The sequence below is a fragment of the Mustela erminea genome, chromosome 6 (assembly GCF_009829155.1).
Source record: "Mustela erminea isolate mMusErm1 chromosome 6, mMusErm1.Pri, whole genome shotgun sequence".
NCBI lineage: Eukaryota > Metazoa > Chordata > Mammalia > Carnivora > Mustelidae > Mustela > Mustela erminea.
In genome coordinates this window covers 44,793,791-44,805,956 of record NC_045619.1, presented here as the reverse complement: position 1 = coordinate 44,805,956, position 12,166 = coordinate 44,793,791, and the positions used below count along the sequence as shown (strand labels likewise).

Here is a 12,166-nt window from a genome sequence, read left to right as displayed (position 1 = left end):
CCTATGTGCACTTTTGAGAGGTCCTTCCAACATTCTATAAGATCCCTGATCTGTCGATTCCATGGCCAAATGTCCCTTGTTATACCTCCTTAATCCCAGAGTGAGTCCTTAGTCCTAAGTAATAGCATGCAGGGATCCTCTGACACTAACTCAGACACTCTGTGAGCCCCTTGACAATTCTGCTAGCTGAGGCATTATTGGCAGTGATACATATCAATCCCAGAAAAGATGAATTACTGTCAGTATAATTAAGTAGCCACCAAGTGACTGGTTTCATTCTTTAAAGAATGGTACTATATTGAGAGTTTAGTGTTAAGTTCTGCAGCTGACTGGTCAGACATTTAACAGTAGATTACCCTTGCTGAAAAAGAATTCATGTTAGTAGGTTCACTGATAGTCATTACTCCTGCCAGCATAGCTTAAGAAAATCTTTTAAGAATATTTCTCACACCAGTCAGAATGGCTAAAATTAACAAGACAGGAAAGAACAAATGTTGGTGAGGATGCAGAGAAAGATGGACCCTCTTACACTGTTGGTGGGAATGCAAGCTGGTTCAACCACTCTGAAAAACAGAATAGAGGTTCCTCAAGAAGTTAAAAACAGAGATACCCTAAAATTCAGCAATTGCACTACTAGGTATTTACTCCAAAGATACAGAGTAGTGAAAGGAAGGGGCACCTGCACCCAAATGTTCATAGCAGTTATGTCCACATTAACCAAACTGTGAAAGAGCCAAGTTGTCCATCAACAGATAAATGGATAAAGAAGATGTGATACACACATACACACACACACACACACACACACACACACACACACACACACACACTGGAATATTACTCAGCATCAGCAAGGTTCAATACTTATAATTTACATTGACATGGATGGAACTGGAAGGTATTATGATGAGTGAAATAAGTCTCAGAGAAACCAATTATCATATGGTTTTACTCATACGTGGAGTGTAAGGACCAGGACAGAGGACCACAGGGGAAGGGAGGGAAAACATCAGAGAAGGAGAAAAACCATGAGAGCCTCTTAACTATGGGAAATAAACTGAAGGTTGCTGGAGGGGAGGAGGGTAGGGGGGTGGGATAATTGGGTGATGGGTAAAAAGGAGAGCACGTGATGTGATGAGCACTGGGAGTTATATGCAAGTTATAATTTATTGAACACTACCTCTGAAACTAATGACGTACTATAAGTTGGCTAATTGAATTTAAACCAAAAATGTGTCAGTCTTATCTAAATATTCAAATTTTTGGTATGGTGATTTTATAATATCTTTTTAATATTTGTGTAATCTGCAGATATGATTATGAATTCCTGATTTCATTATTTTTTATTTTTAAATGAATTTTTACAAGTTTTTGTGAAAATTTTAAAATATTTTAAAATGCAACTTCTTCAATTATATTCATTTTTGCTATTATCCTTTCTCTTTTTGAGAAAAATACCTAAGTTTTTGTTCTGAGCCCTTCTTTTTCATATATGAATTTAAGGCAAAGTATTTTTTGAGCATGATTTTACCTATTTTCTCCAAGTTTTGATGTTGTATTTTCACTATTATTCATTTCAAAATGATTAAAAATTCTCTAGTGATGTCCTCCTGAACCCATAGATCATTTAGATGTATATTGCTTTATGTCTAAATATTTGGCTTCTAGGTATGTTTTTTAAATTGAATTTTAACAGTTTCATAATGGTCACATAATTTGCATGATTTTAATCCTTTGAACTGTATTATATAGTCCAGTTTATGGTCAATTTTGGTAAATGTGCAGTTGAAAATAAAGTGTTTTCTTCCATTGCTGGATATAGTGACCCAGATATGATGCTTAGGTAATTTCTTAATTGCACTGTTCAAATGATCTATATCTCACCTGTTTTTTTATTTTTGTTTTGCTTTGTTTTATTTGATTAGTTTGTCAGTTTCTGAGAGAGGTATATTAAAATTTCCCAGTCCAATGATGGATTATTCTTTTACTTTCCATTTTTGCTCTATATTTTTCAGACTATATTATTACTTGCAAACAAATTATTCTATCTTCCTCATGAATTGCATGTTAATATTATGAAAATCCTCTCTTTTATCTATCAATTTTTTTGTCTTTTTTTAAAAAGATTCATTTATTTATTTCAGAAAGAAAGAGGGAGGGAGAGTGGGCAAGTGAGGGAAGGGGTAGAGGGAGAAGAGAACCTGAAGTGGGCACCCTCTGTGTGGAGCCTATATAGGGCTCCATCTCACAGCCCTGAGATCATGACTTGCATTGAAATCGTGTATCAGACCCTCAATTGACTGAGCCACCCAGGCATCCCATTAATACTTTTTGTCTTTATGTCTATTTTGTATGATACTGATATCACTACCCTCATTTCCTTCTGGTAATGTTTTCATCCTGTTAATTTTCTTATCTTTGTTCTTTGAACTTTTATGCATTTTTAGATTTGATTTTATCACTTACAAAGCATGTAGTTTGCATGTTTTTAAAAATCAAGTCTAACAAGCTCTTCTAATTTTTTAGTCAAATTCACTTAAACTCTTGACTGCTATATTTGGAACCAAATTTATCAACATACAATTTGTTTGCTATTTGACCCATCTTGTCTATATCATTTTCTCTTGCTTTGCTGGATTAAATGTTTTTTTAAATGTTCTACATTCTACCCTTATTTGATTGTTATATACTCTTTTACTATTCTTTTAGTGGTTAACCTGAACATAACATCATGAATTCTTTATTAAGATATAAATTATTAATGTGATGATATTAGAAGTCATTAATTACATTTTTCTCTCTCATCCTACTATTTTCATGCATTTTAATTCTGCATATATGTTAGTTCTCATGTTATTATCATTATACTTTTGTACAGCCAATATTTTTAAGATAATCTTCATAATCACCTTTTCTAGTGTTCTTCATACCTTTCTGCCTTTCTATGCTTCTGTCTGAGATCATCAACTTTTTTAAAGATCTCCCTTTGGTATTTCTTTGGTGTAGGTCTATGGGAATGAACGCTTGTACTGTTTGTTCTTAAAAATATTTTTATCTTACCTTCACTTTCCAGTGATGTGTGCATGTATGTGTACAATACAATGTTGGCAGTCATTTTCTTTTAGCAATCTGAATACTTTCTAGTGTTTTCTGCCTTCTGTTGTTTTTGTTATCACTTTCACTGTTGTTCTTAGGTCAGTTATTCATATATTTTTTGCTTTATATTCTTTTTTATTTATTTTATGGAATATTAGAATTTTAAATAAAATTTACATAAGTATTTTATTTTGTATTTTTAAAATGTATCATATTTGTTATTTTTAAAACTTTTGAGTACCTGGCTTGATGCCTGTAGTGATTAGTGTACCAAATAATGATTCTTCCCATTTTCTCTTTCATCTCCTTCTGTAATTTTTGTCACCACTTCTATGTGTCTCTCATACAATTTTCCAAGTTTTCCATATTTTTTATTTGCTTATGTATCAATTTTTTTTTTCCAAACCTCTTTTCCATTTCATGAATTCTCTCTTCTACCATGTCTGGTAAGCAACAGAAATAAATATTTATAGAGTTCTTATTCAATGCTGCCATTTTCACTTTAGTCTTGGAATAATTTAACACTTCTTCTTGGCTGGAAGTAGGGAAAATGTTAGTTTAAAACAAGGCACTATGCTAGTAAAGATATGAAAAAATTTAATGAATTTTGAGAATCTATTGAAATAATCATATTTTAATGTGATTTAATTGTAAATTTAATCTTTTAATATTTGTGGAAGGATTTTTGTAATTGTGAAATTAATTTGATTTAATAATAGTATACTGTTGTTTAATTCATTGTTAAATTCTCTTTGTTATTAATTTTAAGGTTTTACACCCAATCACAAAAGTAATTTTTAGTTCTGTGTACTATCATTTTTAGGTTTTGGTTAGTGTCTTTATTCTGATTTTGTAAGATAAATTTCCAAGATATCCTTTTTTTATCTTTATTCTTTTGGAAAGCGTGCAAATAAGGAAGACCAAGTAATTTTGCTCATTGTTAAAGGTAAGAACAGGGAGCTGTGTTTCTCTATAAGAGGCAATGTCCCCTAGCATGGGATGTTTACCAGTATCTGGAGAACTATTTGGTTGTCAAAACTGGAGGCCAGGTTGCTTTTGGAATTGAGTGTGTAGAGCTAAGGATGTGACTAAACACCTTACGCTGTAGAGAACAGCCTCCCAACAATTATCTTTGTTTAAATATCAATAGTGCTGAAGTTAGTAAATCCTGGTCTAGAGATAGAGCACTCGGCCAAAATTGTATGTATGTATGTAGTGTGTGTGTGTGTGTGTGTGAGTGTGTTTGTGTGTGTGCATGTCTTGGGAAGTGTGAATCACGGAAACTTTCCACTTGAGTATAAAAGTAGAGAAAGTGAAACAAATGAGGAGACATATCCAAAATAGTATTCTTTGTGAGCAGCCTGTGCCAAGATAAGAAGGAATCCAATAGGGCCCTTGAGAATGTACATAGTTTGATAGATTTTTTTTACTATTAAAATACTCTAAAGATAATACTAAAATACTAGGGTATTGGGATAGAAGCTGATACTGACAAGAGGTTAGCTGGAGTCAGATTATGAAAGATCTTGTATCCAATGATGGAGAATTTGGCATTGAGAAGACTTTTTTTTCCCCTTTTCTTTTTTGATGTATAATTGGTTTTCAATATCCTACTAGTTTCAGGTGTATATCATGTCATTCACCATGTTTACACATTACAAAATGATCCCCATGCTAAGCTCAATTATCAACTGTTACCATACAGAGTAATTACAAGCCACAAAAGCTAAAACAAAGAGATGGAATTACAATAAGCTAAAAAGTTTTACATAATGCAGGAAACCATCAACAAAACAAAATGGCAACCTACTGGATGACAACTACCAAAAGTAAAGGGCAGCGACTATATTGGTGGTAAGCAAGATCAGAATCAAGGAAAAAAAGAAAAGAAACTGCTGAAGTAATTTGAGAAAAAGAAGGTAAGAGAGGTGGTAAAGAGAGAGGGGATTGAAACTTTTGCACATACTAAAATTGTAGAATTGATATATATTCTTTTTTGGGGCATGGTGGGTGTTGGAAGTGAGGGTGGATTTTGGACTAAGAAAACTACATGAATAGTCATAACATTGGATAAGATACAGAACACAAGGGAGCCAACAGATTGTTCAGCTATGTGATCCCTTTCTTGTTTTGCTTGTATGGAGGCTCAAGTGGAATTATCCAATGTGCCGCATGATTAAAAGATCTAGAGTTTACCAGAGAAGTCAAGACCCGAAATATGATTTTTGAAATGGCAATTTAGTATTGTTAAGATCGCAAAAAAGAATTGTAGGGGAGAGTTGAGAAGTAGATCTCACTGAACACCAACACCGAGCATTGACAAAGAAAGAGGGAGAAGCTTCAAGAGATTTTGTGAAGAAGCAATCAGAGGGGAGGGAAGAAAACCAGAGAAGAATGTTAAAACAGAACTCAAAGGAGAAAAATTTTAAAGGGAAGTTAATAGTTAATAGTATTGAATGTTTTAGAGAGGTTGAATTAGGTAAGAACTGTCAAGTACTCCGTAAATTTGTAACATCTAGAAATTCTGGGAGAACAATTCCCATGGTTGAGAAATTCAAATTTTAGTGGATTGACTGGAGGTGAGAAAGTGCTCTGGAGAGGAAAGGGTAGTAGTTCCATTAAAGGATATGGGAATCACCAGGGGAGATAAAAATTGAGCAGAAACAATTGCAAATCTTTGCTATATACATTAACTTTTTATAACAAAACAATTTTCAGGTAAAATGTTACCTCCTGTCAAGATCTAAGAGAAAAATATCTTATTTCTTTAAGTCACTTGTTTTTTGAATTCTCATCGTTAAATTGTGTGTAAAATTTGGCCTTTTGATTGTATTACTTTTTGGGCTTTGGTATAAAAATGTGCTTGGAAATAGGTGTTGCTGATTTAAATGCTGCATTTTCAGTTCAGAGATAACCCATTGTTTTTAATCCATTACACATTGAGAAAAGGAGTAAAAAGGTGGAACATATAAACTGATGTGTTTTTCTACAGCTTTAAAAAAAATTACAAAGCTTGGTTTGATAGCACTTAATTGCAGTATCTCCACAATAGAATTCAAAAGTTCAAATTTATGTTTTGTGTGTTTTTTTTTCTTAAGCTCATAAGAGTGATTATGAGCATGAAAAAAATTCCAATGGGAGATTTATCATCAATATACATTTAACACAAAATGAATACTGCTATGATAAACTAAAAGTAGAAAAATGCAGTCTTCTCTCAATTATCTATGTGTATATTGTTTTGTGGGTTATTGTCACAAATGTGCATTCCCATAAGCCAACATCATCGTGCTCTTGCCTTCATTGCTTTTAGTGCATTGTAATATTAATATAAGAAACTTAATTAGCTAGATAAATCAGTTCAGCATATATGTTCTAAAGGCAGTTGTGAGTATATTTTAAATTATTGATAAAATTTTTTTCCTCTGTGTGTGTATGTGTGTGTCCTATATGTTTAATATGTTTGATGCCAGCAGCTTTTACCAGGAGATATAGCTACTGGGAAAGATCATGCGCTGTGAAATTAGGTCATTATTTGTTTTTGTCTGTACCCCTTACTAAATTGTGTGACTTGGGAAAAGTAAACTTAACTTCTCTGGGTATCATTATTCTCAGTTGTAAAATTGAGACCGTGAATAACGTTGGGGGGTTTTGTGAACTGAAAATTAGATAATGCATTCATATAAAGTGCTTACCATAGTTCCTAGAACTTAATAAAATAACAATAAATTAAATTTCATCTGCTGCATGTTTTCCTAATTTTACAGTATATCTGCTCTTCCCCATGTAGAGGTAAGAAACACAGTCCATCTTCAGAATACTACAGTGGGTTATGCTACAGAGCCACAGGAATTTTTTGAAAGCTCTGCCTCCTTTCCTTCTTTCTGAGACTTTTCTCTATCCCTTGGTGGCTAGTTCTTGTCCTGATGCCTGATTCCTGTTTTCTGCCTCACTACCTAGTTTAATGAAATTGATGCTTGAGTTTTAATACCAGCTTGGCTTAATTCCTGCTCTATCCTTGGTTGCCATTATTTAGATCTGCCTCAGTTTATGCTCTGTGACTCTCATGTCCAGCCCACCATCACTGCCAGAATTAATTCCTGAGATTCCAGCCTTAGGACAGCACCGTATCTCACTTTTCCAGGAAGGGAGTTTGAATACGAATATTAATGAAATTCTGTAAAGCAACTTTTACTGTTAAGAAGAGAGTCTCACTGTAATAGTTTGCTTCGTATGAGTTTTCAGGAATATTTGTATCTTCTCATTATATAAATCTCAGAACACCGCCTCCATTGCCATTTACTTGTTGTGCCTCTCTGTATTATTCAGCATCTCATGAATAGGTGCTGATTAATAGGAGAAACTTTGAGGAGGACATATTCATTTTGCCTTCTCAATAAATATTTATTGTGCAATTTATATGATGCCAAGGGCACTAGATAGTTGTTTATTGGTTCTTAGCTTCACACTTGTTCATTTATTCTCTTCTCTGTGCTACTAAAACTAGAAGGCTGCAAATATTTTCTAGACTTCCTCAGCAGCTTAGCTCTGGTAAAGTTTTGCCAATGTATGCACTGACCAGATAGTAGATGGCAGAAAGAAGAGATGTAATATTTTGGTTTTGGCTCCAGCAGGAACATACTGGTCTTATTCGAAGAGTTAAAGAAGTCTGGTATAGCTGGGGTAGAGAATGACTGAGAGGAAGAGCTTTGGAAAGACTTCTTATTAAGCAGGCACCAAATCAAGTACTCAGGGCCATGAGGGTGTTGGTAATGACTTTGGATTTTATTCAAAGTATAATGGGAAGGCATTAGAAGCTTTGGAACAGAAGACCGAGAAGGTATTTTATGCATTAAAAGAGCAATTGGCAGCTTGGTTAAAAAATAGTCTATAGGGATGTGGAAGCAAGAGCTTATCAAGGAGATCAATTTGGAGATTGTATTATTCAGGCTAGATAATGACACATGCAAAGTATGCTGTGGTTTGAGGCAACTCTCCATGTAGTATTACAGGTTCCTTTACTTTTATGGCACCTCCACATCAATAAGTATTCTACAGTTGATAAAGGAAGGAAAATGAGATATAGAGAGTCAGCGATAACAAAGAAGGTGACTTCATTTGAAAATGAAACAAATCATAATCTGAATATAAATCTCTTGCCAGGCGTATCACAGCAGGTATTGCTGAGAACAAGGTATTAGCTAACACCTGTTTTCCATAGGGGGTATTTGAGTAATCTAGAGGAAAGATAATGATAGTGACAGTAGAAATGGTGGCAAATGGTCAGACTTGAGATTTATTTGGAGTGCATTCTGGTGGCAGATTTGAAAGATATCCTGATGAGTGAGAGGTGGGATGTTAGAGAAATAGAATAGTCAAAAATGACTATGAAGTTTTAGACAGGTATAATGAATGAACAGAGGTGCCTTTCACTGTGACGGGGAACCTTGGGGAATTGCAAGTTTGGGTATGTCAAATTTAAAGTAATGATTAGGCATTCCAAGTGGATGTCATGAGTCTAGAACTCTTGGGAGAGAATCAGGCTTGATAAAGAAACTTGTGAATCAACAGCAGTCCAGGGCATTTAAACAAATAGACAAGAGGAAGACTACTACAGGGCCAGACAAGTAATTGGATTTGAGAGGTGACTGAAGAGGAAAGATGTTGAAAATGATAGGATTTTTCTTTTTTTTTAGCCACCAAATAACATGATAATGGCTTCAATTATAACAGTGAAAAAAGTAGGAAGAACCAATTAGAGTTAAGAAAATGTATTCCTATTTGAACAGAGTCAGAATGAAGCCTTTCTGGATGTTGAGATCATTGAAGGAGAGAGAGAAAGGACCAAGAGTGAAAACAGAATGTTGGAAAAAATATACATTTAGAGAGGAAGAAGACAATTTAGAGAAATGCTCAGTGAGGCAGAAAAACCAGTCACAAGTTGTCATAGAATCAAGAGAGCTGAGAGCTTCATGAAGGAGGAGGCGGTTAACAGTGTCAAATGCAGCAAAGTTTGAAATCTATAACAAAAATATAGAGTTTGGCTTATCTGATAACTCATGGTTTTGAATTATCTCTATTTCCTTGTCCCCAACTCAGCTGACTAGTCATCAAAAGTCAAGATGGTTTCATTGTCTTCTGAAGATTTCTATTTCTATTTTAATGGAATTTTTTAGTTATTCAGAGATTGAGAAGGAAAAGGACAGAGCTGACTTTTTGCTGCTATTATGGAAAATAATTTTACTGAATAAATGATAATAATAATAATAATATTTACTGAGTTCATACATGCCAGGTCCTATTCTATTTACCTTATATGTATTATCTCATTTAATATTTATAACTATCTCTGAATTTAAAAAAAAATTACTTGATCACACATCCTTCTCTAGCCATTATCCTTTTTCCTTCTTTCCTTTGTAGCAAAATTTCCTGAAAAACTTGATTAAGAACTATTGTCTCTCATTCCTCCTTTTCCATTTTCTCAGGAACCTGTTCCAACAGGGCTTTTGTCCTCAACATTTTACCAAAATTTCTCTTGCACAGGTCAACAGTCATCTCTTTGTTACCAAATTCAGTGGTTATTCCCCATTACTCATCTACTGAGAGCATTTGAAACATATAATTCCCGAATCCTCTAGAGTTCTGTAAGTGCTCCTCCTTATTTACTAACCATTTCTTCTCAGTATCTTTGGTGGTTTCTATGAGTTTCTCTAACTTCAGATGTTGGAATGCCTTGGAGCTCAGTTCTCAGACCCATTATCTATCAACACAACTATCCAAAGAATGTTATTCAGTGTCATGACCTCAGATAATAGCCATATACTTATTGATTCCAAATTTACATTCCTTTGTGATAGACTTGAGACTTCTACAGGAAACTACCTACCAATGGGCATCTTTAATATATTATATTAAAAATAATATAATTATTATATTATATATTAAGGTTACATATGAAAGACATTTATATAAAGACATTTATATATTATGTCCCTTAACTTCCCACCAATGATGCTCCCCCTTTAACTGTCATCATTTCAGTAGATGGTAATTTCTTCCCTCCAGATGCTAAGGCAAAATACCTTCTCTTTCTCTCCTATCTCACAGTCAATATGTTAGTAAATTCATTTAGGTCTTCTTTCTAATTATATCTAGATTGTGATCATTTCTCAGCATGTCCACTGAACTACTGAATTATTTGGTGCTCTAATTATTTCATTTCTTAATCTCCCTTGTGTTTCTATCCTTTCTTTCCTATAGTCCTTTGTAACGCATAAGCCATGGCTCTTCTATAGAACTAATAAATTTATGTTATCGCTTGAGAGGACGTACACCAATGGCTTCTCATCTCACTTATAGATGACACCTTCTTAGGGACATCTTCTTTGTCCACCTTTTCTAAAATATTGACAAACTTCCCAACCTCCTGTACTTTCACTTTATTCTTCTATCTTATATTACTTCTGTTTTATCACACCTTGCCTAATTATATCTTTATGTATTTATTATCCCTTCCCCACATGAGTTCTATGAACTCGTAAATTATTCTTTGTTATTGCTACATTGCTGGTGCCAACAACAGTCCATGGCACCTAATATTAGCCTCATTTACTGATTAGGCTCAGAAATATTAAGGGCATTGCCCAATTTGTTAAGTGGTGGATCTGAAACTCAAGTCTAGAAAGCTTGGGTCTGGAGTTCATGCTTTCATTAAGTATGTTGAACATTCACAGATACTTCTAACTTTCACCCAGTTCTCTGAATCTACCCACTGCATTTCTTGTCATTTGTATTACCTTTCACAGGTGTTTTTAGCCTGATTTTAGTCTGATTTATTTTAGTCTGATTTTATTTATACACATGAATTCAGGACAACAAGACACACAAAGAAATCACCTTCTGTCCCCAGAAGCCACTCCAATCATCCCTGAGAAGTAGTCAACTGTCTATAGGGAAAGCTTTGCTACCAACACAAATAATTAATATCTGACAAATTTAGAATGGAACACAGGGAAGATACCCTTATCAGTTTGGCTTGTAAAAATGAAAAGTAATTAGATAATTTGGGAATAACTATGATGAACCATAGCATTAGAGACCTTAAGAAAAATAAATAGAATAAATTGAATAAAAACTAGGAAAACTGATATAAACCATCTTGGCTCTTTTGTTATATGGATTCTAGAAGAAAAAAAGGGTCATAAAAGAATTGCAAATAGACGCATTTATCTCTTTAATCTTAGCTGAGAGACACCTAGGTGGCTCAGTTGGCTAGACATCTGCCTGTGGCTCAGGTCATGACCCCAGGGTCCTGGAATCATGCTCTGCATCGTCAGGCTCTCTGTTCAGCAGGGAGTCTATTTCCCCCTTTCCTTCTGCCCCTGCCCCTGCTCATGCTCTCTCTCTCTCTCTCAAATAAATACATAAATTCCTTAGAAAACATAATTTTAGCTGTAAATTTGCTTAACCAGATTTTTAAAAAAGATTTTATTTATTTATTTGGCAGATAGAGATCACAAGTAGGCAGAGAGGCAGGCAGAGAGAGAGAGAGAGAGGAGGAAGCAGGCTACCTGCTGAGCAGACAGTCCAATGTGGGGCTCGATCCCAGGACCCTGGGATCATGATCCGAGCCAAAGGTAGAGGCTTTAACCCACTGAGCCACACAGGTGCCCCCAGATTTTCTTTTTAAACAAAATCATCTTAAGAGACACTCTCATTCCCACTGTGTTCCCTCTCTCACTGTGTCCCTCTCTGTCAAATAAATAAATAAAATCTTAAAATGCTTACAAAAAAAAGAAAAAGAGACACATTCATGGGATACTTGACTACTTAATACTGTATATCAGCTTTCTTGGCAAACTGAAAAATTATATGGGAAAATGCCAATATAATGTGCTTTAATTAAAAAACAAACCCTACCTTCTCATATATGTACACAAACAAATAACAAAATAAGCATATCCAAGTCACTATATATATATCCAAGAAACTATATTATTCTGGAGAAAAATCACATAAATTTTACGTCTCTGTCTACCTAACTAAAACTAAGCTGTAGTTGAATTGC

At 34.3% G+C, this 12,166-nt stretch overlaps 1 long non-coding RNA gene across 1 annotated transcript in view; it reads left to right on the top strand.

Moving 5' to 3' along the window:
* Positions 1–12,166, top strand: part of LOC116593129 — a 38,724-nt gene that overhangs the window by 20,385 nt on the left and 6,173 nt on the right. Inside the window, exon 2 of the long non-coding RNA XR_004286766.1 lies at positions 4,875–5,015. This is a non-coding gene — a long non-coding RNA (uncharacterized LOC116593129). The remainder of the gene's footprint in view (positions 1–4,874; positions 5,016–12,166) is intronic.